General features: G+C 47.1%; 1 long non-coding RNA gene across 1 annotated transcript in view; it reads right to left on the bottom strand.

The window, feature by feature from the left end:
- The window catches only part of LOC147110570 (uncharacterized), a 143,323-nt gene that overhangs the window by 113,189 nt on the left and 2,160 nt on the right, over positions 1-27,974 (bottom strand). The window contains exon 2 of the long non-coding RNA XR_015079944.1: positions 14,256-14,411. This is a non-coding gene — a long non-coding RNA (uncharacterized LOC147110570). The remainder of the gene's footprint in view (positions 1-14,255; positions 14,412-27,974) is intronic.

The raw sequence follows: 27,974 nt of genomic DNA, 5'->3' as shown, positions 1-27,974 counted from the left end.
CGAGCTTGCTTGATCAGCTTTGGAGGTTGGAGAGAAATTTCCCAGAGTATTTTTCTTAAACTAACCTAAGATTGTTTTCTCTGGGGTGGAGTGGGGTGGGTGCCCGTCCCTGGTAGATTGCGTGACTTTGGGAGGGGGTGTATGGGAGAATGGGGTGGATGATGTGCGTATGTTGTTGGAATGGGACAGGCTTGATAGACCAGCTGGTCTTCCTGTCCTTTTTTATATGTTCTTGCATTCAAGGATTTTTAAAGATCAATGCAAGCTATCAGAGGAATGTTTTTTCATTAACATATTTTGCATTAGCTCAATCTCTCATCCCTCAATTAGATGGAAATAAATTCCAGGCAAATGACCAGGATTATAATCTCTCCTGCTTTCTATCCTATCACTGACCTTCCCTTTTGTTCTTTCATCCCCTCCCCCTTTTCCCAGCCCCTAAACTTGCTTTCCATTTCCTGCTTTTTTCCAGTTCTGACGAAAGGTCATCGGCCTGATACGTTGACTCTGTTTCTCTCTCCGCGGATGTTGCCTGGCCTGCTGAGTTTTTCCAGCTTTTTCTGTTGTTATTTCGGATTTCCAGCATCCGCAGTATTTTGCTATTGGATTATATCTGCACAGTTTCCAGAGGCTTACTGAGTAATCCAATTTATGATTGAATTTCTATGTATTGGAGGTTTTGTGTAACTCTGTGACAGATTCCTCCGCTGTCCTTACTATTACTCAGAATGATTCTATGTTCCACAGAACACAATCAGTCCTTCAGTTAATCTTTCACGCTTTAGAAAGCCTTGCTGTCTACAATCTAAACAACACAAGGGGCATTTCAAGTGCTTCTTGTCACCACGGTCCCTTATGAACAGATCAAGCAGTTGGACTGAATTCTGATTAAACATTAACATCTAATGCTGAGTGCCACCAAGTGGGGAAGGACAAAGGGTTCGAGTGCTGCTTCACAGAGCCACGTCAGATGGGAAGGTATTAAGTGGATGCTGCAACATCTCTCACCGGAGAGGATGGGGGGGGTGGGGGGGAGGGCGGTAGAAATCAGAAGGCAGAGTCATGCCTGGACAGTCTCTGGTACCTACATAAATGATCTTATCAACAACACTGGGTTAGACTAAATAAGGACATTGACTGTGCAAGATCCACGTTGATGCTACATTAAGTACCATAGAGTCTACAGCACAGAAACAGGCCATTCGGCCCAACTGGTCTATGTCGGTGTTTATGCTCCACACGAGCCTCCTCCTACCCGACTTCATCTAACCCCATCAGCACTTGGATTCACAGCAGAATTATTCGCTGGTTTGCATCAGTCAAGAGAATCAGAGGGAGCAACCGAAAACATTTTATCAAACATGTGGTGGTATGTGGAGGAATTTATTCCCAACACGTCCGCTTGCACTCTAGGGGGTCGATTTTAACTCAGCCGTGAGGAGAGCTTTGAGGCGTGTGGGGGGTTAAAATCGTAAAACCTGGGGGTCGGGACCCCCCCGCCTGGTTCCTGACCCCGAGCCATTTTAACCCAGGCGTGTCTGATGGTCCCGAATCAGTCCCGCCTCCAACAGGCGGGACTGGTCTTTAAGGCCCTTAATCAGCAATAATTGGCCTTTATAATCCCATTTTAACAGGCCCTTGCATTTTTAACCCTTTTCCCACGTAAAACACGCCTGGTGGGGATCACACCTGTGAAACCTGGCATGAGCAATATTGGCTTGCTGACTATCAGCTGCAGGTCAACCATTAAAGAGGAGATTTGATCAGTCATCATTTGCAGGTGGCAGGACTTTGTTGTTTCAGGCCTGGGGCAACTTTTACCAGGCTTAACCACACCTATGGAAGGTTGGAGCCTCACACACATCTCCAGTGTGACCTCCTGGGAAATCCCACTCGCCACCTTCACTCAGCGCTTCCTCAATGGAGGCATATACCAGAAGCGTGGGAGCCATTTATTTCCTTCCCTTCTGGGCATTAGATGAGCTCAAACACCAGCCGCGGCACCAGCAGAACCAGGAACAACAACAGCAGTAACAGGAGTGCCAGGCTGCTGCTCACCCACCTGAAGCTGCACAGGCCAGAAGGGGCCAGTGCTTGGAAGTGGCTTGAGAGCACCTTGCTGCACATCAGGGGGCCATGGAGACCCATATCTGCACTGGCAGTCCTACTCAGAAGGACTTCCATGAAGGTCTAGTTTCTCTGTTCAATAGATGCCCATCGCTCCGCAAGAGATGTCATTCTATTATGAACACTCACCATGTTTTCCATGCCCTGGCGACTTATCTCTTCCATGGAGGTTGTCATCGTTTCCATGGTGATGCATTCATGCGCCAATGACTCCACAAAGGCTCTGCTCATGTTCGCTATGGACTCCTCCATTCGCTCCACACTCACATCGACCCTGGAGACAAAACCTGCCAGAGACTCCTGCATCTGTTCCTGGAGTTCCAGCCCCGCTGATCTTATGGATGGACCCAGAGGCAGAGGGTCAACATGCAGCTGAGCTGAGCTGGCAGAGTCCTGCGCCCTCCGACTAGCACTCACCACTGCTGTCCCTGTCTCCACAACCTGCTGATGTTCACTTGTGAGCTGTGATGCACCAGGTGACAACACTACTCTATGTCCCGAAGGTCCCACCGAGGTGTGAGTGTCTGCGCTGGTGCTGGGTGCGCTGAATTCTGCTGACGCTGCGCCCTCAGAGGTTGCAGATTCCTCTGAGGAGTCTGGAAGTTCAGGCTCTTCCTCCTGGACAGTGGGGACGGGGGCTCTTGGTGGTCCTGTGGGGGAGTAAAGGAAAGAGTTAGAGATGTGAGGTCAAGGTACATGCACATTGCATATTGCAGATGATCATAGGTCCATCCGTTATAGCTTCAGAATCATTATCAGTGACTCATGCAATGTCAATGAGAGAGATGGAAAACTATTCTGTCACCAGCTTGCTGTGATGCACCCGTCTGTCTGTCCCCCATTTGCGCCTCATCCTCCAGTCCTACGATCTCCAGGACCGCCTCCTCCCAGGGGGTGAGCTGGGCTACTGATGGTGGCCCTCCTCCTGTCCTCACTCGTTCTCTTTTATTGTGAGCTCTCTTTTCCTGCAATGAGGGAGACAAGTGGAGTTTGAGTGAGAATGAAGGAGTGAGTGTAGCGATTCCATAGCATAGATGCTTAGAAGGAGACAATGATGGACTGAGGTGGCAAGACCAAGGGCCCTCCCTGTGTGTTGTCAGTTATTTTCATAGCATCAGAGTGATAGGGAGTGTGAGGCCTGCATAGTCAAATAGTTAGGTGAATGTGAGCATAGAGAGAGAGGGAATGGGTGCATGGATGTCAGTGTCAAGTGGGATGTGGAGGAAGAGATTGCTAAAGCTGAGTGCTGGTGAGGAGAGGCAATGGAGGTCAGATTGAGAGTGATGGGAACTTCATACTCACTTTTCCAGTGTGCTGAAGGTCATGAAATCTCTTCCTGCACTGTATCCAGGTTCTGCAGGTAGCCGATAAGGAGTTGACTTCCTCTGCCACTTGCAGCCATGCAGCCTTTGTCTGCTGGGGAGGCATCTTCCTCCCTGATGAAGGGAAGAGCACCTCCTTGTGAGCTCTTGCTCCCTCCACTAAAGCCTGCAGGGCAACGTCGTCAAAACGGGGTGCAGACCTCGGTCTTTCTCTTGCCATTCTGCTTCCAGCTCAGTGTATCAGCAAATGCCAAAAGGTTGGCAGCCTGCAGAAGAAGCAAGGCTTGTTGCAGACCCTAAATGCAGCAGCAATAATGACGTCATATTATGCGACTTTCTGACTGGAAATACTCATTTGCCAAGGGTTCCCACACGTTGGAAATCAATTGGCCAATTGAGTTAAAATTGCATCAATCTCACAGACCCATTTAGATTCGTGTGGGAAACACCAAATTCGGGGAACCCGACAATTCCCCGCACCTGAGTTAAAATCGACCCCTAGAACTCTACAATTAATGCCAATAATATCAATGGATGGAAGATTGCAGGTAAAGTCCCTGTGGCTGAGGATCCCCCTAATGGTGTGGGGCCTCCGAGTTCCAACCCTCAAACATTAGCCAAGTCATTTTACTGCAGCTAAGGAATGCAAGAAGAGGAATTCTCATTATAGAGTTAGTTTAGCACCTGTATATTTTATAGATGTATGAAGTTGAATTCCCTCAAGCTAAACAAGCAACTCAACACCAATTACAAAACAAAAGCAGCCAATGACGAACGCACCGAAGAACGCAGCAGTGTGAATGTGGCTAAAATTTGCAGAGATGATATTGTTAAAGATTGGATGTTAATTATTACCAATGAAAACAGATGAACATTTGCCAATAAAGGACGATAGCCAATAGCATACAGAGGCCAGAAGTTGTACAGATGGTGATCCTGCCAGCTGTGCTGGGATCTTTCCCACCGGTGCTCTCCGGAACTGCTTGCTGCTGAAATGTGCAGGGTCAATAGGAGGATGACTCATTTGTATGGGGCAGAACGGCACATGTGCCAGTTGGGGTGCATTTCTGGTGCCCACCTACCCCATGCCAGAGGAAATTTGGACACTTTCCCACACGCCCCCCTCACCCCCCCCCCCCCAACCCTAACAATACTCCGACCTACTCCCAAGCGAGAGGGTCAATCCAGGTTCATTTTTTTTCTTATTTGGGGATCCAAGACGCTAGCCACACCTGGACCCCACCAGCGGGGGGGTCACATGCAAACTTATGGAGGCCAGTATGCCTCACTGTTCTTGGCAGTGAGCCTCAAGAACAGGACCTCCGGTTTAGGGAGTCTACGCCCCTAACCCCTGGTTGTCATTTGCCTTGTAAGGAGTGGAAAGAAGATCCACCCCTTACAGGGAAACCAGGAAACTTCCACAAATGGCAGTGACCCAAGATAATCAGGTTGGGTTTCCCCTGTATCCTTGGGGGTTCCACCAGTCTCCCACTGAAGTTACGGGGGGGGGGGTGGAGACAGGTAGTACTCCCACAGAATTTTGGTGCCAGGGTCTTAATGTTAATCATTTAAATAAAGTTTGAACTCAAGTGGAACGACACCCACAGCAAAGTTATTTTCAGTGTTCTACTAGTTGGTTACGTCAGTCATTATAATTGTTCATAAGAATCTGTTGGGAAACCTACTAGTCAGGGAGCAAGAAACCAGCATATACAGCCAACAACCTTCTCATCTACCCAAACATCCTAGACCTAGATCGCAGCAAGTCATCCAGGGATAAGATCCGGACTTCTTTGGGAAATAACGTGGGATATAATTTAAAAGGAGGGAAGGAAGAAAAAAAATACACTTGTATTAAATGAGAGAGAAAAAACATACAGGAGATATGTGTGCTGCCATTTTCTACCCTGGAGAGGAAAGAGAGAATTACTAGGAAGTTTAGGAAAGAAAGACCAAGAGAAAATAATCACGGCTATTTCCACGCAGTCATTAATTGGTTTAACGTGTAATATTGCACTTAAATCATTTTCAATATATGGCAATTTGTGGAGTGTGTTCATCCTCTCAATTTTAAGATGTTAGTAGGCCTCTAACGTGGCATTCAAACAATATTGTTCCTGGTATAATTCACAGCCTCCTGGAAATATTGAACCAAAAGGCCTTTAGTCTGCAGAGTGTGTACATATGAAGAGATAAGAGGTTTGATCTATTATAGTCTCCACTTTTACACAGAACAAGCATCTTTGTACAGAATCAAAGGTTTCACGAGCTGGTGTAGCATTTGAAGAAAAAGGGTTATAATTGGAACAAGAGACACACAATCCACTAATGGATGCGCTTTGAAAATGGAGGTGATTGTTCCCTCTCAGTAATGTAGTGAATAAACACACTGGAAGATGGTCAGTCACAATGAGGAATATGCCTATGCATTTTACTGTAATGAAGCCAAACAAAACAGTACGAACAAAGCATCAATCACTCATGGTAAATTTAGGTTGCTTCGAAAAAAATGAATTCCTCTTCTGTCCCCAGTTGATTTTATCATTGCACCACAGACCTGGCGCCACATCTTGTCAGTAAAAGCTTAAAAATAGCAAGGCACAGACTCCCTTCAGCGAGTACATTTCCGTGATGATATTGCTAATCCTATATCATTATATTTTTTATAGTGGATGGCCCCTGCAATTAAAAATGCAGCATTAATACATTCTTCCTAGTGTAGCCCCACGACTGAGCCACTTGTAAATGGAGAGACAGCCTTACCTTGGGTTGCAACATTGTTCTTTAACCATTCCGACTCTATTTTGTACAAAACAATTTTACCCGCCTCCCTTCCTTACTTTCTACAATCTTTGAACAAGTATAACTCGAAACAACACAAACCAAAACATTTCAGATACTTCTTGCCACCAGGATCCTTTATAAACAGATCAATGAGATCTGATTAAACAACATCAACTTGCATTGTGTCAGCTGTGGCTCACTGGGTAGCACACTCGCCCTCTGATGTCAGAAGGTTGTAGGTTCAAGTCCCACTCCATAAAACCTGAGCACATAAATCTAGGCTGACACTCAGTGCAGTGCTGAGGGAGTGCTGCACTGTCGGAGGGGCCGTCTTTCAGATGAGATGTTAAATCAAGGCCCCGTCTGTTGTGTATGTACCTTTAAGAGAATAACTGGTCTCAGACTGCAGTACCGGCAGTGACCACCCCTGTATAAAAGGCGCTAGTGAGCCTCTGTGTTTTTAGTTTCACTATTGACTTCCACCAGTAAAGACTTATTTTGTTCACTCCTGCTGTCCGTGTCTCAATTGTTCACGGACGTAACACTGGCGACGAGTAAGAAACGAACTTACCTGCAACTCGGCAGCACCTCAGACGACGTTATTGAAGGTCGAAGCCAGAAGAAAGAAAAAAATTAAAATAAATAAATACCATCCAAAGAAACTCGAGAAACGGGCGTCGACCGTGGGCAACCGCCCTTCAAATCGTCGGATTGAAAACTTGCAGGAGAGACTGTCCAGAGCCAAGCTTGGTTCCTCGGTCTGTGGTTTCCCAGCTAATCGGGCTGGTGGCAGGTAGTGCACTGATCCTTCCTGGGCTGCGGCGGGCTAGAGCTCGATCGGGTGGCTTTTCAACGGAGCCGCACAGCGAGTCGGGAAGCAAAGAGAGAGAGAGACGGTGGAGCACACAGGGCGCGGCCGGTGCTTCGAAGCCGGGCAACGTTTGGACCTAAGAAGAGGGAGGGAAGTGTCCCAGAGGGTCCGCTCCACGACGGGAAAATAATAAATGAAAAAAAATCAATATTAAACGCGCAAGAAACCATGGAAAGCAGCGCTAACAACAGCGGGGAAGAAGGCAAAGTGCGGGAGGCGCCATTTTGTTAAATCGGGGAAGAAGGCAAAGCGCGGGAGGCGCCATTTTAGATTTGCAAGATGTCAAAGACTGCTGTATCACTGCTTTTGATAATACAATAGAGGACTGGACCACGTATGTGGAAAGAGTCGAGGTATATTTCGAGGCAAACGAAATAGCGGAGGGGAAAAAGGCATCGATATTGCTAAACTTAATGGGCGCTAGAATGTACGGCCTATTGCGGGACCTGATTACTCCAGCCAAACTGAAGGCGAAGAGTTTTAACGAAATTGTTGCTGTCCTACAGGAACACTTAAACCCTGCACTGCTGTTGATAGCAGAAAGATTTAAATTCCACAGGAGAACTCAGCACAAAGATGAGAGCAATGCTGAGTATCTTACAGAACTACGCAAGCTATCAAAGCACTGCCAGTTCGGAGCAGGACTGGCAGGTACCCTACGGGACAAATTTGTCTGTGGACTCCTGAGTGAAGGAACACAGAAGAAGTTACTCTCAGGGAAAGAGCTGACGCAAGATAAGGCTTTCAGCGTGGCAGTATCGTATGAAGCAGCAGCCAGGGGAGCTGCAGAAATTCAACAAAAACCACAGGAATACGGCACCCACGAAATGACACGGGGATTTGCAAAATGTTATCGCTGCGGCAGAACTAACCATGACCAGAAGGACTGCTGGTCCAAAGACAAAATATGCAGGAAATGCGGGAAGATGGGACACATTGCACGAGTTTGCAGGTCTGGGAAGAAGACCAGCGACAACAAGAAGGCTACTAAGGAACCGTACAAGAAAGTACAAAAGATGACGGACAGTAGTTCCGAAGACCAGATGAGCGATAGTGAATCCGGGAACAGGAGACTAAGCTGTCTCAAACTTCACAATGTAATCGCAAAAGAGGATCACTGAACCATTTGGGTCACCCTCACGATAGCAGGGTCCCAAGTTAAAATGGAATTGGATACAGGATCAGCGCTAACCGTCATGAATCGACGAGACTACGAGCGGCTATTTTCACACATACCCTTGAGAGAGACATCCATCGTCTTGACGATGTATACGGGGCAAAAAGTATACCCCAGAGGAAAAATAAGGGTGCCTGTCGAATACAATGGCAAGAAAATACGGAAATTGTATCTCTACATACTGCCAAATGGTGGACCACCGTTATTGGGACGGGAATGGATCAGGAAGATAAACTTAGATTGGCGTTCCATTCATGCAATGACGGTGGACGGTAAAAAAGATGAAGACGTCACTCCTGGACGATTGTCAACAATCTTAGCTAACGCCAAAGAGGTATTTCAACAAGAATTGGGCACGCTTAAAGGCGTAACCGCCTCGATAAAAATAGAAGAGAATGCAGTTCCCAAGTTTTTCAAAGCAAGACCGGTACCATATGCAATTCGCCCAGCCGTCGAGGCAGAGCTGGAGAATCTGGAGAAGGCGGGCGTGTTGTCTAAGGTCGACTGGAGCGAGTGGGCGACACCCATCGTTCCTGTCATGAAGAAAACGTTAAGCAATAAGTCCGGGGAGCCAAGGAAGATTCGCATCTGTGGGGATTTCAAGGTGACGGTGAACCCAGTCCTTCACACAGTACAATATCCTCTTCCAAGGATAGAAGACATCTTCGCCTCACTGTCTGGAGGGAAGCGTTTTACAAAAATTGACCTAGCACAAGCATATTTGCAGATGGAGGTTGAAGAGTTCTCTAGGAAGTATCTCACGATAAACACTCACAAAGGTCTTTACCAGTATCATCGATTGGTATTCGGAGTAGCATCGGCTCCAGCGATATGGCAAAGAGCGATGGAACAAGTCCTGCAAGGGATTCCGGGGACTCAGTGTTACTTGGACGACATCCTTGTAACAGGTGAAGATGACAGTGAACACCTTAACAACCTAGAACAGGTGCTCACTAGACTACGGGAACATGGGCTGCGAGCCAACCGCCCCAAGTGCGAATTTTTTAAGAAACAGATATCGTATTGTGGCCACGTGATTGATGAAGAGGGGTTACATAAGTCCCCTGACAAAATTGAAGCGGTTGTTAAGGCCCCAGCACCTGAAAATGTGTCGCAACTGAGGTCATTCCTCGGATTGGTGAATTACTATCATAAGTTTTTGCCGAATTTGTCGACAATTCTGCACCCACTGAACGCCCTGCTACGAACGGGGGTCGCATGGAAATGGAGCGATGATTGTAAGCGTGCTTTTCAGAAGAGTAAGGACTTAACCACTTCAAGGGAAGTTTTGGCTCACTACAACCCAGCACTGCCAATCAGGCTGGCATGTGATGCATCTCCCTACGGCATTGGGGCGGTGCTGTCACATAAATTCCTTGATGGTTTAGAGAGGCCGATAGCTTTTGCGTCACGCTCGTTAACTTCGGCCGAGTATAACTACGCCCAGATTGACAGAGAGGCCCTCAGCCTAGTGTGGGGGGTGAAGAAGTTCAATCACTACCTGCACGGTCAAAAATTTACTCTACTAACCGATCATCAACCTCTTGTCTCCATTGTCAACCCTCAGAAGGGCGTACCGATAATGACAGCACAACGGCTGCAGAGATGGTCCCTTTTCCTAGGGGCACACCAATATGACATTGAGTACAAAGGAACTAAACAGCATGGAAATGCTGATGGATTGTCACGTCTACCGTTGCCGACGGTGGAAGAAGAAGACCTTGCAGTGGATCCAATGGAGTTATTCCACTCGACCATAGTCGAATGTCTCCATGTGACGAATGCAAACATAGAAAAGGAAACACAGAATGACCCGACACTATCACGGGTCTATGATTTAACGGTGAAGGGATGGCCAGCACATGGCGAACCACTGCTGCCAGCATTCTCGCCGAGAAGAGAACAGCTTTCAGTGTGCAGAGGAACCTTGATGTGTGGATCCAGAGTAGTAATTCCACCTAAGTTGACGGATAGAGTGCTCAATGAGCTTCATGAGGGTCATCTGGGTGGGGTAAAAATGAAGAACTTAGCCAGAGCGTTTGTGTGGTGGCCGGGAATCGATAGAGAAATCGAAGAGATGACCAAGAGCTGTGCAGGATGCCAGAAGGTCCAAAACACCCCACCACAAGCTCCTCTGCATCCATGGGCGTGGCCCTCATCTCCATGGCAAAGGGTACACATTGATTTTGCTGGTCCCTTCATGGACTCGATGTTTTTAATTGCGGTGGATGCACATTCAAAGTGGCCAGAGGTAATAAAAATGTCCTCAACCACCACGGAAAAAACTATCACAGTTTTACGAACAATATTCGCCAGGAATGGGCTGCCTGAACAGATTTGCTCTGACAATGGACCACAGTTTGTGTCTGAAGAGTTCCGGAGGTTCTTAAAGAACAATGGTGTTAAGCATTACACATCTGCCCCATATCATCCAGCCACTAATGGATTGGCCGAGAGGTTTGTCCAAACATTCAAGAAGGTTATCAAGGCAATGTGTAATGAAGATATACCCCTACAACGCAAGGTGGAGAACTTCTTGTTTGCCTACCAGAATGCGACACATGCGGTTACCAACCAAACTCCAGCCATGATGTTCTTCAATCGAAGACTACGATGCCGCTTGGATTTGGTTAAGCCAAACGTCCGAAGAGATGTGAAGAACAGGCAGTTTCAGAATATGAATGAAAGGCCGACCAGGAGTTTTAAGATAGGTCAACCAGTTTTGGCCCGGGACTACCGCACTGAGAAATGGCAGCCAGGAACGATTTGTACATGACAAGGACCTCTCATGTATACCGTGGACATGGGGAGAGCAATGTAAGGCGCCATGCTGACCAGATTTTAGAGTCACTGGAAAACGTCAACTCCACACCACAATCTGATACACCTGGTAATGAAATCGACGTTCCAATTGCAGCTACCGCAGAACCGGTAATATTGGAAGCAGATGAACCAAACAACGACATTGATCCCGACTCAACATTGCCAGAAGAACCTGATACCCCAAAGAGGCGTTATCCAGACAGAATCAGGAAGCCTCCTCAAAGACTGAACTTATAATTGCTCAAACTTAACCAATGTATCTAGCAACAGTAATTGTGATTGTAATTAGTTATCATTTAGTTGTTAAATGAATGTTATGTACTGTTTATCTAAAAGGGGAGGAATTGTTGTGTATGTACCTTTAAAAGAATAACTGGTCTCAGACTGCAGTACCGGCAGTGACCACCCCTGTATAAAAGGCGCTAGTGAGCCTCTGTGTTTTTAGTTTCACTATTGACTTCCACCAGTAAAGACTTATTTTGTTCACTCCTGCTGTCCGTGTCTCAATTATTCACGGACGTAACACCGTCTGCTCTCTGAGGTAGACGTAAAAGATCCCATGACACTATTTCAAAGAAGAGCAGGGGAGTTATCCCTGGTGTCCTGGCCAATATTTATCCCTCAACCAACACAACAAAAACAGATGATCTGGTCATTATCACATTGCTCTTTGTGGGAGCTTGCTGTGTGCAAATTGGCTGCTGTGTTTCCTGCATTACAACAGTGACTACACTTCATTGACAGTAAAATGCTTTGGGGCATCCGGTGGTTGTGAAAGGCGCTATATAAATGCAAGTCTTTCTTTTTTCCTTTATTTATATAGCGCCTTTAACGTAGTAAAACATCCCAGGGCACTTCACAGGAGCGCCATGGAGGGAGTGCAGCGAAGATTCACCAGGCTGATACCTGGGATGGCAGGAATGACGTATGAGGAGAAATTGTGTCGATTGGGCTTATACTCACTGGAATTTAGAAGATTGAGAGGGGATCTCATCGAAACCTATAAAATTCTGTCAGGTCTGGACAGACTAGATGCAGGAAGGATGTTTATGATGGCCGGGGAGTCCAGAACCAAGGGTCATAGTCTAAGGATAAGGGGTAAGCCATTTAGGACTGAAATGAGGAGGAACTTCTTCACCCGGAGAGTGGTGAACCTGTGGAATTCTCTGCCACAGAGGGCGGTGGAGGCCAGTTCATTAAATATATTCAAGAAAGAGTTAGATATATTTCTTGAGGCTAAAGGGATCAAGGGATATGGGGAGAAGGCAGGGACAGGGTACTGAATTTGGATGATCAGCCATGATCTCATTGAATGGCGGAGCAGGTTCGAAGGGCCGAATGGCCTACTCCTGCTCCTATCTTCTATGTTTCTATGTTATCAGCCAAAACCTGATACCAATCCGTATAAGGAGGTATTAGGACAGGTGCCCAAAAGCTTGGTCAAAGAGAGAGGTTTCACGGGACGACTTAAAGGAGGAGCGAGAGGTGGAGAGGTTTAGGGAGGGAATTCAAGAGCTTAGGGCTATTAATTAACTAATTCTATCCTATTTTATACAAGACAGCTTTGCCTGCCTCCCTACCAGCACTTTCATTACTAGGGAGCATTTCTTGACACGATAGCAGGCCGGCAAACAATTGCTTGGTCTCCTTTTTGATTCAAATATTAACAGGTGACTAAAATCATACACTCGCATTCTGAATTTTCCTCCCTCTGAACCTTTTGACACCTACTCACTATTCCCCAGTTACAATCAAGAAATTGGCACACAGAGCATTGTACTTTTAATTGGCAATACAGGAAACTTTCGATTTACTGGCACCTAAATAACCGGAAATCTTGGTTAACCGTCAAAATTCAGGAGTAGGTTCAGGTAACTTTTATTACTTGCCTTCCTCCATTTGTTGCTGTGCAAGGGTGTGGCTGCAGCTGTTGCTAAGCTACAGAGACGCTTGCAACTTGTGGCCATTGTTCTGAAGCTGTTGCTAAGCAACAGGGTTTGTTGCTTTATACGGAGCTCTCAGCTCCGTATCTTTTACTATAGCATTCGGTTATCCAGAATTTTTGATGAACTGGCACCACGTCGGTCCCGTCCATGCCGGATAAAAAAAGTTTCCTGTATTGGTATTGATGGTATTTGCTGTGAATAAATTCAGGTCACCATACTCTAAATGTCACTGTATTGATAATTCAATTCCATCGAGAGTGAAACATAGAAACATAGAAGATAGGAGCAGGAGTAGGCCATTCGGCCCCTCGAGCCTGCTCCGCCATTCAATGCGATCATGGCTGATCATCCAATTTCAGTACCTGGTCCCTGCTTTCTCCCCATACCCCTTGATCCCTTTAGCCTTAAGAAATATATCCAACTCCTTCTTGAATATATTTAATGAATTGGCCTCTACTGCCTTCTGTGAGAATTCCACAGGTTCACAACTCTCTGGGTGAAGAAAATACGTCGGCATAACCACATTATAGCTGCCAATACTCCACATATATCAGCAGCGATAACCATGTCAGGGACCTAAAGGATGAGTAAAGCAGCACTCACCGCTGTTTTATGTTTAAATAAGAACGAGTCTTTCCACATTTGGAATCTGAAATTCATTTGATTTTGGAGTAACTCCTGCTCAGTGAAGGCTGGATCTGTAATTTACAAAGAATTACATAGAATGTACAGCACAGAAACAGGCCAATCTGCCCAACTGCTCCATGCCAGTGTTAATGCTCCACACGAGCCTGCTCCCACCGAAACTCGTACTGTCTCTGGTTGCACTGTCGGGCTGAAGGTTTCAAACCGTCCCACGTAAGAGGTATCGATTCACCTGAATAAAAGCCACCTCTTATTGATTGCCAGTCAACATCAAGTAAACTAAAACAAAAGCAAAATATCGTGGCCTCTGCTTACAGAGTTTGGGACTATTTTGGCAGTGCACTTATCACGCAGCCGTTAATCTACTGCCTTTCACATCTTAATTTACTATTGAGAAATAGTTAGTAATTGTTTGAAACAATTTAACCAGCTAGCAGATAAGCCATTGATCTAAGCATTAAATGCATGGTAATACTGTCACAGTAATATTGTGCAAAATTCAATCACAGCTAAAAAAAATCAAAGAAGCCACATTTCACAGAGCCAGAAGTCAACTTAACTGTTTTGGTGGTGCTAAGAAGGTATGTCATCAATCTCCAGGTTTTCCACAGATCTTCCAACAAAGTTATGCCGAGCGTTCGGGAGAATCCCTGTGGAAATTCAACCCCGCAGACTTTCATTTTAGGAATCGCTGCTAATCCTCAAACCCTAAAATCCTTAAAAAAGAGCAATGCATTGTATGGAGGCAGCAAAGAAGAGCACATAATTTCAATTAGACCGACCTTAAGACACTCCTAGATGAAAGGCAGCAAAGGATAGGGAGAGAGACTACTGAGCCTTCCAGGGAGGAAGCCCAAAAAGGTTTCCATGCCACATGGAGGGAGGTGGTTGAGTGTCACCTTTCCCACCCTCAGAACTGCAGGCCAGTGGAGGAAAAAGTGCAGTGGCCTGACAAGGGCTGGCAAAGTGACAGACCGACCACTGTCCCTGTTCCGCCTTGGGCACCAACAAGTTGTTCATTCCCTAAAATGACTAACTGCACAAGTGACACTTTGCACAGCGCAACGGTTAAAGGGGAAATAACTCGGGATCTTACAATCCGTGTTGCTATCTCCACTGACTGCCATGCAGAACTTGAAATCCCCTTCCTCCACTTTAACAGGGTGACACCAGCAACTTTATTATGTCAGCCATCAGACGCCACTTGGGAGACACTCCTCAAGTGTGAGCCTTCATGTGATTCACTCAAACTTGTCGTAGAAGAGAATTGCGCATAATGCCCATGAAAAGCAATGGACCAGGGGACATCAGAAAGCTTACCCCCGGTGAGGGGCAGGCCATGCAGAGGACATCAAAAAGCTTACCCCCGGTGAGGGGCAGGCCATGCAGGGGACATCAAAAAGCTTACCCCCGGTGAGGGGCAGACCATGCAGGGGACATCAGAAAGCTTACCCCCGGTGAGGGGCAGACCATGCAGGGGACATCAGAAAGCTTACCCCCGGTGAGGGGCAGGCCATGCAGGGGACATCAGAAAGCTTACCATGCAGGGGACATCAGAAAGCTTACCGCCGGTGAGGGGCAGGCTATGCAGGGGACATCAAAAAGCTTACCCCCGGTGAGGGGCAGGCCATGCAGGGGACATCAGAAAGCTTACCCCCGGTGAGGTAGGCTATGCAGGGAACATCAGAAAGCTTACCCCCGGTGAGGGGCAGGCTATGCAGGGAACATCAGAAAGTTTACCCCCGGTGAGGGGCAGGCTATGCAGGGGACATCAGAGAGCTTACCCCCGGTGAGGGGCAGGCTATGCAGGGGACATCAGAGAGCTTACCCCCGGTGAGGGGTAGGCCATGCAGGGAACATCAGAAAGCTTACCCCCGGTGAGGGGTAGGCCATGCAGGGAACATCAGAAAGCTTACCCCCGGTGAGGGGCAGGCTATGCAGGGAACATCAGAAAGTTTACCCCCGGTGAGGGGCAGGCTATGCAGGGGACATCAGAGAGCTTACCCCCGGTGAGGGGCAGGCTATGCAGGGGACATCAGAAAGCTTACTCCCGGTGAGGGGCAGGCCATGCAAGGGACATCAGAGAGCTTACCCCCGGTGAGGGGCAGGCCATGCAAGGGACATCAGAAAGCTTACCCCCGGTGAGGGGCAGGCCATGCAAGGGACATCAGAAAGCTTACTCCCGGTGAGGGGCAGGCCATGCAAGGGACATCAGAAAGCTTACCCCCGGTGAGGGGCAGGCCATGCAAGGGACATCAGAAAGCTTACTCCCGGTGAGGGGCAGGCCATGCAGGGGACATCAGAGAGCTTACCCCCGGTGAGGGGCAGGCCATGCAGGGGACATCAGAGAGCTTACCCCCGGTGAGGGGCAGGCTATGCAGGGAACATCAGAAAGTTTACCCCCGGTGAGGGGCAGGCTATGCAGGGGACATCAGAGAGCTTACCCCCGGTGAGGGGCAGGCTATGCAGGGGACATCAGAAAGCTTACCCCCGGTGAGGGGCAGACCATGCAGGGGACATCAGAAAGCTTACTCCCGGTGAGGGGCAGGCCATGCAAGGGACATCAGAGAGCTTACCCCCGGTGAGGGGCAGGCCATGCAAGGGACATCAGAAAGCTTACTCCCGGTGAGGGGCAGGCCATGCAAGGGACATCAGAAAGCTTACTCCCGGTGAGGGGCAGGCCATGCAGGGGACATCAGAGAGCTTACCCCCGGTGAGGGGCAGGCCATGCGGAGACACTTGCTTGAGCTGTAGGAGATGGTGAGATTGGTGGGACAGTGGAGGCAGCAGGTTAGTGAGTCTGGGTAGTTGGCATGGTACCTCCGTGAAGTAGCTTCCAACCAGAAGCATCCACATCCTTTTCTGTCTCCTTAATCCCATGGGGTTATGGTCACCCATTCTTACTTTATACCTCCTTTTCTGCAGGTCTGTCACAGCAACAGAGAGCAGAGCACGGTGAAGAGGAGGAAGATGATGATGATAAGGAGAAGATGATGATAAGGAGAAGGAGGAAAGATATTTCTTTCTGGTGAACTAGGGTGTTGATGATAATGATGATGATATTGAGGAAGTGGATGCTGAGTAAAAGGCCACACAGGAGCACCAGAGCAAGATCCCGCCCCATATTCCTCTTCTCCAACCCATTCCTTATCACCTCTTGTGCCAGTACTTTCTCACTCCCACATGCCACCTCAGATACTTTCACCCAGATGGAATGAAATAGTGTTAGTGAGGAGCTGGGACTCCTTTCTCCCAATGAGGTGGGGTGTGGTAGGAATGTTGGCCAGGACACTGGGAGAACTCCTGGATCTTCTTTGAGCAGGATCTTCAAGATCCCCCTGAACCACCAGAAAGCAGCTCCAGCCTTTGACTCAGAGGCACGAGTGCATCCGACCGACACACAACAATCACATTTAGAAAGATATGTTCATCTCAAGCGTCGACAACGTTTAGCCATGAGGCATTTCTGCAATTACTAATATTTGATGTGGTATGTTTCATATTTTTATGTCCTACAGATGAGCCAGGACTCTGAGGATTATAAGGCTCCATCTAGATGAAGCTCTAGTACCACCAGTTAAAAAGTTAAACCCAGTGTCAGCTGTGGCTCAGTTGGTAGCACTCTCGCCTCTGAGTCAGAAGTTTGTGGGTTCAAGTCCCACTCCAGAGACCTGAGCCCCATTTAGGAAAAAGTCTGAGATGTTCTTCTCCCCCCACCCCCCAAAGACCAGCAAGTTCTGGTAAACTGCAGTAATTCAGGAATCTCACTATTCCCATCAACTCTCCACATCTGAGACAATTTCACACACTGGGGCTATTCAGATGCTAATTGCTCTGCTGTGTATTTTATATTTTTATTTCAGATTTCCAGCAGTTGTTACAAAAGCAAAATATTGCGGATGCTGGAAATCCAGAACAAAAACCAGAAAATGCTGGAAAACACCCAGCATCTGTGGAGAGAGAGAAACTGAGTTAAATGATTCAGCTCGTTGACCTTTCATCAGAAATGCCTGACCTGCTGAGTGTTTTCCAGCATGTTCTGTTTCTATTCCCGCATTTGTAGATTTTTGTTACAGATTTTAAGGCAGTTCAATACTGACACCTGCTGGACACAGCCGCAAAGTGCGAGCTGATAACCAGTCGAATGCAGCAGGTCTGTTAACCTCTCAGCAAAGGTTGTAAATTGTCTGAAAGAAACAGGAAGTGACAAAGATGGCCATTTTATTTTTAGCATCCCATGACTCTTTTTCAAAGATCAGACATCAGGCCAAGATAAATTTTAAAAAGGAGAAATTACATTTATATAGCGCCTTTCACGACCTCAGGATGCCCCAAAGCACTTTACAGCCAATGAAGTACATAAGAACATAAGAAATAGGAGCAGGAGTAGGCCAATCGGCCCCTCGAGCCTGCTCCGCCATTCAATAAGATCATGGCTGATCTGATCCTAACCGCCAATCTACTATCACAGAACTATCTCCTGAATCTAACAGAATTAGACACATGAAATAGGAGCAGGATCAGGCTACACGGCCCCTGGGCCCGCTCCGCTACCCACAGGGCCATGACCGATCCGAACCTAGACTCATGTCCAAATTCCTGCCCGCTCCCCGTAACCCTTAATTCCCTTTACTTCTAGGAAACTGTCTATTTCTGTTTTAAATTTATGTAATGATGTAACTTCTACAGCTTTTTCGGGCAGCATATTCCATGGACCTACCACCCTTTGAGTGAAGTAGTTCCTCCTCATCTCAGTTTTGAAAGAGCAGCCCCTTATTCTAAGACTATGCCCCCTAGTTCTAGTTTCACCCATCATCGGGAACATCCTCCCTGCATCCACCCGATCCAACCCCTTCACAATCTTATATGTTTCAATAAGATCGCCTCTCATTCTTCTGAACTCCAATGAGTAGAGTCCCAATCTACTCAACCTCTCCTCATATGTCCATCCCCTCATCCCCGGGATTAATCGAGTGAACCTTCTTTGTACTGGCTCGAGAGCAAGTATGTCTTTTCTTAAGTATGGACACCAAAACTGTATGCAGTATTCCAGGTGCGGTCTCACCAATACCTTGTACAACTGAAGCAATACCTCCCTATTTTTATATTCTATCCCCCTAGCAATGAAAGCCAACATTCCATTGGCCTTCTTAATCACTTGCTGCACCTGCATACTAACCTTTTGAGTTTCGTGCAGCAGGACCCCCAGATCCCTTTGTACTTCAGTACTTTCCAGTTTCTTGCCATTAAGATAATAATTTGCTCTACGATTTTTCCTGCCAAAGTGCATAAACTCACACTTTCCAGTATTGTATTCCATCTGCCAAATCTCTGCCCATTTACTTAGCCTGTCGATGTCCCCTTGCAGGTTTTTTATGTCCTCCTCACTCACTACTTTCCCTTCCATCTTAGTATCATCTGCAAACTTTGATATGTTACACTCGGTCCCCTCCTCCAAATTGTTAATATAGATTGTAAAGAGTTGGGGACCCAGCACTGACCCCTGCGGAACACCACTAGTTACTGATTGCCAGTCTGAGAATGAACCATTTATCCCAACTCTCTGCCTTCTGTTAGATAGCCAATCCTCTATCCATGTCAGAATATTACCCCCAATCCTGTGATTTTTTATCTTAAGCAATAATCTTTTGTGTGGCACCTTGTCAAATGCCTTTTGGAAGTCTAAATACACTACGTCCATTGGTTCCCCTTTATCCACCCTATATGTTACTTCCTCAAAGAACTCCAGCAAATTTGTCAAACATGACTTCCCCTTCATAAAACCATGCTGACTTTGTCCTATTAAATTATGATTATCCAAATGTCCTGTTACTGTCTCCTTAATAATGGACTCCAACATTTTACCTACCACAGATGTTAGGCTAACCGGTCTATAGTTTCCAGCCTTCTGTCTACTGCCCTTTTTAAATAAGGGTGTTACATTAGCAGTTTTCCAGTCTGCCGGGACCTTTGCTGAGTCCAGGAAGTTTTGGAAAATTATTACCAATGCATCCACAATCCCTACCGCCACTTCCCTCAAGACCCTAGGATGTAAGCCATCAGGTCCAGGCAATTTATCCGCCTTGAGTCCCATTATTTTACCGAGTACCACTTCCTTAGTGATTTTGATTGTGTTTAGCTCCTCCCCCCCTATAGCCCCCTGTTTGTCCAGTGTTGGGATATTCTTAGTGTCCTCTACTGTAAAGACTGATACAAAATACTCATTCAGTGTTTTTGCCATCTCCATATTTCCCACCATTAATTTCCTGGTCTCATCCTCTAAGGGACCAACATTTACTTTAGCCACCCTTTTTCTTTTTATATAACTATAAAAACTCTTGCTATCTGTTTTTATATTTTTTGCTAATTTACTTCATAATCTATCTTCCCTTTCTTAATCAATCTTTTTGTTATTTTTTGCTGTCTTTTAAAATTTTCCCAATCCTCTATCCTCCCACTAGATTTGGCTACCTTATATGCCCTTGTTTTTAGTCGAATACTATCCTTAATTTCTTTACTTAGCCACGGATGGCTGTCTTTTCTTTTACACCCTTTTCTTCTCAGTGGAATATATTTTTTTTGGAAGTTGTAAAATAACTCCTTAAATGTACACCACTGATCATGTATCGTCTTACCCTTTAATCTATTTTCCCAATCCACTCTACTCAATTCCGCTCTCATACCTTCATAGTCTCCTTTATTCAAGCTTAGCACGCTTGTTTGAGATCCAACCTTCTCACCCTCTAATTGAATATGGAATTCAACCATGTTATGGTCACTCATTCCAAGGGGATCCTTTACTAGGACATTTTTAATTAATCCTGTCTCGTTACACAGGACCAGATCTAAGGTTGCTTGTCCCCTGGTCGGTTCAGTTACATACTGCTCAAGAAACCCATCCCTAATACATTCAATGAACTCATCCTCAAGGCAGCCCTGCCCAGTTTGATTTGTCCAATTAATATGATAGTTAAAATCCCCCATAATTATAGATGTTCCCTTATTACAAGCCTCAACTATTTCCTGATTGATACTCCGTCCAACCAAGTTGCAACTGCTCGGAGGCCTATAGACTATGCCCACTAGTGTTTTTTTCCCCTTATTATTCCTTATCTCCACCCAAACTGTTTCATTATCCTGATCTTTTGACCCAATATCATTTCTCTGTATTACAGTGATTCCTTCCTTTATTAACATAGCCACCCCACCTCCCCTTCCTTCCTGCCTGTCCTTCCTAATCGTTAAATAATCTGGTATGTTTAATTCCCAGGCATTGTCACCTTGCAGCCATGTTTCTGTAATGGCCACAAGATCATACCCATATGTAGTTATTTGTGCCATTAACTCGTCTATTTTGTTACGAATGCTACGTGCATTCAGATAGAGAACTTTCAAATATGTTTTGTGACACTTAGTTCCTGCTTTTGCCCTTTTTATTACTTTACCTTTTACTCCATACCTTCTGCCCCTTCCTGACACACTCTGGTTTTTAATTTCCCCACTGCTACCTAAGTCTATGACCTTCTCTGTTGTTATTTTTATTATTTGCTCTCTAGGAACCTCCCCCCCACTAGTTAGTTTAAAGCCCTCTCTGCAGCCCTAGTTATATGATCTGCCAGGACTCTAGTCCCAGCACTGGCCAAGTGAAGCCCGTCCCAACGGAACAGCTCCCTCCTGCCCCAGTACTGGTGCCAGTGTCCCAGGAAGCAAAACCCATTTCTCCCACACCAGTCTTTGAGCCACGCATTTAACTCTCTAATTTTATTTGTCCTAGCCAAATTTGCTCATGGCTCAGGTAATAATCCAAAGATTATTACCCTTGAGGTTCTGTTTTTTAATTTGACCCCTAGCTGCTCATACTCCTTTAACAGAACCGGCTTCCTAGTCCTATCTACGTCGTTTGTACCAACATGGACCACGACGACTGGATCCACCCCCTCCCACTGCAAGTTTCTTTCCAGCCCAGAAGAGATGTCCTTAACCCTGGCACCGGGTAGGCAACACAGCCTATGGGACTCTCGCTCTTGGTTGCAGAGAACTCTATCTATCCCTCTAATAATACTATCCCCTACCACTACAACATTTCTATTTACTCCCCCCTCTTGAATGGTCCCCCATTCCACGGTGCTGTGGCTAGGTTGCTCATCCTCCCTGCGGTCCCTGCTCCTGTCCACACAGGGAGTGAGAACCTCGAACCTGTTGGCCAAGAGCAAGGGCTGCGGCTCCTCCAACACTACCTCCTGGATCCCCGTACCTGCCTCGCTCGTAGTCACACCGTCCTGACCCTGGTCATGTGCTACATCTGAATTAATTAACTTCATAGGTGTGACCACCTTCTGGTACACTGAGTCCAGGTACTTCTCCCCCTCCCTGATGTGTCGCAGTGTCTGAAGCTCAGGCTCCAGCTCATCAACACGGAGCTGGAGATCCTGTAGCAGCAGACACTTGTCACAGATGTAATCACCGTGAGCCTCAATGGGGTCTACCGGCTCCCACATCTCGCAACAGTAACACATCACCTGCTCCATTCTATGTAATTAATTAAACTTTTTATTGTTACCTGATTTTAGATGCTAGTATCCCCTTTAATTAATTGGATTTAAATTAAATCAATCCCTCTAATTACACCAGTTAAATGGTTTACCAACAGTCACTCTGCACCAGAAAGGCCTTATTAAGTACAACCAGTTAAAGATATACTCTAGGGCGCTTATTTACCAACTGTCCCCGCTACACCACAGAGACCCTAGAAAAAAAACTGCCGAATTTAAGCTTGTAATGAAAAGGAGAAAGAAAGAAATACTCACCAACCAATCACTTACCTGCTTCCTGGTGACGTCACACTTGGATTGCTTTTTACCTCTCTCCTCTGCTGCTGAGTTGGTCACTGCTCCCTCACAGGTCCGATGCTCTGATCGGGCCTCACCTCGCAACTGCCGGTATTTAAGCTCTGCCGCCGGTCACTGCCCCCTCACAGGTCCGATGCTCTGATCGGGCCTCACCTCGCAACTGCCGGTATTTAAGCTCTGCCGCCGGTCACTGCCCCCTCACAGGTCCGATGCTCTGATCGGGCCTCACCTCGCAACTGCCGGTATTTAAGCTCTGCCGCCGGTCACTGCTCCCTCACAGGTCTGATGCTCTGATCGGGCCTCACCTCGCAACTGCCGGTATTTAAGCTCTGCCGCCGGTCACTGCCCCCTCACAGGTCCGATGCTCTGATCGGGCCTCACCTCGCAACTGCCGGTATTTAAGCTCTGCCGCCGGTCACTGCCCCCTCACAGGTCCGATGCTCTGAGTGCTTTTGAAGTGTAGTCACTGTTGTAATGTAGAAAATGCAGCAGCAAATGTGTGCACAGCAAGCTCCAACAAACAGCAATGAGATATGTGATAATCTGTTTTAGTGATGTTGGTTGAGGGATAAATATTGGCCTGGACACCGGGGATAACTGCCCTGCTCTTCTTCGCAATAGTGCCGTGGGATCTTTTACATCCGTCTGAGAGTCAGACGAGGCCTCGGTTTAACGTCTCATCCAAAAGACGGCACCTCCAACAGAGCAGCGAACCCTCAGTACTGCACTGGAGTGTCAGCCTAGATTTTTGTGTTCAAGTCTCTGGAGTGGGACTTGAACCCACAACCTTCTGCCATCAGAGGCAAGTCACTGAGCCAAGGCTGACACCAAACTATTGTGAGAAGGGGAGAATGTACCCATTCCAGACACAAAAAAACCCTGTAAGATGAACATAATGGAGTCATAACCAAATGTTGTCAATCCCAGCAGGAATGGGAGCATACTGACTTCAGCCATTGGGGATCTGGGGTGGAGAGTGTTCCACAGGGCAGTCTCGTCCAATAGGTTTTTAAACCACTTTATAGACTCCCAGGCTGCCTGTAACTTTTGCAACTTGGATGAGTCCATATTCCACGTTTATTTGGAGTTTTTTTTTATTCGTTCATGGGATCTCGGCATCACAGGCATGGCCAGCATTTATTGGCCATCCCTAATTGCCCTCGAGAAGGTGGTAGTGAGCCTCCTTCTTGAACTGCTGCAGTCCGTGTGGTGATGGTACTCCCACAGTGCTGTTAGGGAGGGCGTTCCAGGATTTTGACCCAGCGACGATGAAGGATCGGCGATATACTTCCAAGTCAGGATGATGTGTGACTTGGAGGGGAACTTGGAGGTGGTGGTGTTCCCATGCGCCTGCTGCCCTTGTCCTTCTAGGTGGTAGAGGTCGTGGGTTTGGGGGGTGCTGCCGAAGAAGCCTTGGTGAGTTGCTGCAGTGCATCTTGTAGATGGTACACACTGCAGCCACGATATGCCGGTGGTGGAGGGAGTGACTGTTTAAGGTGGTGGATGGGGTGCCAATCAAGTGGGCTGCTTTGTCCTGGATGGTGTCGAGCTTCTTGAGTGTTGTTGGAGCTGCACTCATCCAGGCAAGTGGAGAGTATTCCATCACACTGCTTCCTTGTGCCTTGTAGATGGTGGAAAGGATTTGGGGAGTCAGGAGGTGAGACACTCGCCGCAGAATACCCAGCCTCGGACGTGCTCTTGTTGCCACAGTATTTATGTGGCTGGTCCAGTTAAGTTTCTGGTCAATAGTGACCCCCAGGATGGTGGGGAATTCGGCGATAGTAATGCTGTTGAATGTCATGGGGAGGTGGTTAGACTCTCGCTTGTTGGAGATAGTCATTGCCTGACACTTCTGTGGCACAAATGTTAGCTGCCACTTATCAGCCCAAGCCTGAATGTCGTCCGGGTCTTGTTGCATGCGGGCATGGACTGCTTCATTATCTGAGGAGTTGTGAATGGCGCTGAACACTGTGCAGTCATCAGCGAACATCCTCATTTCTGACCTTATGTTGGAGGGAAGGTCATTGATGAAGCAGCTGAAGATGGTTGGGCCTAGGACACTGCCCTGAGGAACTCCTGCAGTGATGTCCTGGGGCTGTGATGATTGACCTTCAACCACCACAACCAACTTCCTTTGTGCTAGGTATGACCCCAGCCAGTGTTTCCCCTCAATTCCCATTGACTTCAGTTTTACTAGGGCTCCTTGATGCCACACTCGGTTAAATGCTGCCTTGATGTCAAGGGCAGTCACTCTCATCTCACCTCTGGAATTCAGTTTTTTTGTCCATGTTTGGACCAAGGCTGTAATGAGGTCTGGCACCAAATAGTCCTGGCAGAACCCAAACTGGGCATCAGTGAGCAGGTTATTGGTGAGTAAGTGCCGCTTGATAGCACTGCCGACGACACCTTCCATCACTTTGCTGATGATTGAGAGTAGACTGATGGGGCGGTAATTGGCCGGGTTGGATTTGTCCTACTTTTTGTGGACAGGACATACCTGGGCAGTTTTCTACATTGTCGGATAGATGTCAGTGTTGTAACTGTACTGGAACAGCTTGGCTAGAGGCGCGGCTAGTTCTGGAGCACAAGTCTTCAGCACGACAGCTGGGATGTTGTCAGGGCCCAACGCCTTTGCTGTATCAACCGCTCAACCGTTTCTTGATATCACGTGGAGTGAATTGAATTGGCTGAAGACTGGCTTCTGTGATGGTGGAGACCTCAGGAGGAGGCCGATATGGATCATCCACTCGGCACTTATGGTTGAAGATAGTTGCAAACTCTTCAGCCTTGTCTTTTGCACTCACATGCTGGGCTCCACCATCATTGAGGATGGGGTTAATCATGGAGCCTCCTCCTCCTGTTAGTTGTTTAATGGTCCACCACCATTCATGACTGGATGTAGCAGGACTGCAGAGCTTTGATCTGATCCGTTGATTGTTGGATCGCTTAGCCATGTCTATAGCATGCTGCTTCCGCTTTTTAGCATGCCTGTAGTCCTGTGTTGCAGCTGCTCCAGGTTGGCACCTCATTTTTAGCTACGCCTGGTGCTGCTCCTGGCATGCTCTTCTACACTCCTTATTGACCCAGGGTTGGTCCCCTGGCTTGATGGTAATGGTAGAGTGAGGGATATGCCGGGCCATGAGGTTACAGATTGTGGTGGAATACAATTCTGCTGCTGCTGATAGCCCACAGTGCCTCATGGATGCCCAGTTTTGAGCTGCTAGATCTGTTCTGAATCTATCCCATTTAGCACGGTGGTAGTGCCACACAACACGATGAAGGGTGTCCTCAATGTGAAGACGGGACTTCATCTCCACAAGGACTGTGCAGTGGCCACTCCTACTAATGCTGTCATGGACAGATGTATCTGCGACAGGTAGATTGGTGAGGACGAGGTCAAGTAAGTTTTTCCCTCATGTTGGTTCTCTCACCACCTGCCGCAGGCCCAGACTGGCAGCTTTTTCCTTCAGGACTCGGCCAGCTCAGTCAGTAGTGGTGCTACCGAAACACTCTTGGTGATGGACATTGAAGTCCCCACCCAAAGTACATTCTGTGCCTTTGCTAAGTGGTGTTCAACATGGAGGAGTACTGATTCATCAGCTGAGAGAGGGTGGTAGGTGGTAATCAGCAGGAGGTTTCCTTGCCCATGCTTGCCCTGAAGCCATGAGACTTCATGGGGTCCGGAGTCAATGTTCAGGACTCCCAGGGCTACGCCTTCCCGACTGTATACCATTGCCGCCACCCCTGGTGGGTCTGTCCTGCCGGTGGGACAGTTTGGCTGAAAGGTATGATTCTGTGAGTATGACTATGTCAGGCTTGACTAGTCTGAGGGACAGCTCTCCCAATTTTGGCACAAGTCCCCAGATGTTGGTGAGGAGGACTTTGCAGTTGTCATATCCGTAGCCGGTGCCGAGGTCGATGCCAGGTGGTCCGTCCGGTTTTATTTTTATTACTGTTTCTTGTAGCGGTTTGTTATAACTGAGTGGCTTGCTGGGCCATTTCAGAGGGCAGTTAAGAGCCAACCACATTGCTGTGGGTCTGGAGTCACATATAGGCCAGGCCAGGTAAGGGCAGCAGATTTCTTTCCCTAAAGGACATCAGTGAACCAGATGGGTTTTTCCGATAATCCGATAGTTTCATGATCACCATTACTGATACTAGCTTTTTTTTTTATTCCAGATTTATTTAATTAACTGAATTTAAATTTCCCTAATGTGAGAGATTGCAGCCCCTGTTCCATCATTTGAAGGGGCTGCTCCTCAACTTCTGGCTCCACTTCAGTCCCACTCTCCGGACCTTCAGCCACCCAGTGCGGAGGAGGGGAGCGGGCAAGTCAGAGGACCTCCTCGTGGGCCTGCTCCTGGGCTTGGCCAAGGTGGCCATCCACAGGTCCAGGTTGGACTCGGCCCACGGGGGTGGCCACTCTGGCTGCCTGTCTCTCTACTGTGGCTTTATCCGCACCCGGGTGGCCCAAGAGAAGGAGCACAGCGTGTCCGCCAGTACACTTGAGGCCTTCCGTGACCGGTGGGCACCACAGGGACTGGAGTGTGCAGTGGATACAGGGAATAACATTATTGTTTAATTTACTAAGTTTCCTTTGTCTTTTTAATGATTTGGGTTTTATTAGTTGTGCCCATCTAAAAAGGGGACACTTTTGTTAGATTTGTTTGGGTTGATGACACTGGGGCAATCCAATGGCTCCTTATGGGTTAACAGAAATGGCATACTGACTTCAGCATTATGTATGCTCTAAACAGAAATCATTTCTGCTTTCTAATCAGGTCAAACCTGTTTACACTCTGCCTTACATCACGGCACTGGGTTTATACCTCTGTGGCTATCAGCAAAATAGCTGTCAACCAATGTGTAAATGGTTAACAAATCTTCGTATTTCTACAGGTCAAGTTGCGAGACTTCACGTTTGTTTTTCAAGGGGATTAGAAAATAAGTCACAACGGTCGCTGTGGCAACCTTATGGGGACATATGGTTCCTTGGTTACCAGGTTAACTCCCTATAGAGGTCGGAATTGCAAAACAAGGCCCCACCTTACTGGCGTAAGAAAGGAACACAAACAGGAGGAGACAGAAACAGCAGTATGGAGAGAATTACAATAATCGTACTATAGTGTGCAGAACAATTATATCTGTAAACACCAGACCTAATCTTCAGGAATTATATTTTAAATGGCCATATTGACCCAGCACTTGGTAATGGTTAATGGATCGACAATGAATGGTTTAATTGTGTGCAGTTCATTCTTTATGAGGGGTACACATTTTGTCCTATTCTTTTATAAATTTCACTCTAGATCTGTCTGGGCTCACATCACAGCCACTAAAAGGAGGTGTGGCCAACTCACTTCCAGACATTATTGCCTCCTTTGGTTGGCTGGGAAGCTGCTAAGGGGCATGAGGGATTATCCTGGTAGC

Source organism: Somniosus microcephalus, chromosome 11 (assembly GCF_052327205.1).
Source record: "Somniosus microcephalus isolate GS21.2 chromosome 11, FLI_Smic_1.0, whole genome shotgun sequence".
NCBI lineage: Eukaryota > Metazoa > Chordata > Chondrichthyes > Squaliformes > Somniosidae > Somniosus > Somniosus microcephalus.
The sequence above is the reverse complement of the archived record's forward strand: the minus strand, read 5'-3'. Positions and strand labels throughout refer to the sequence as shown.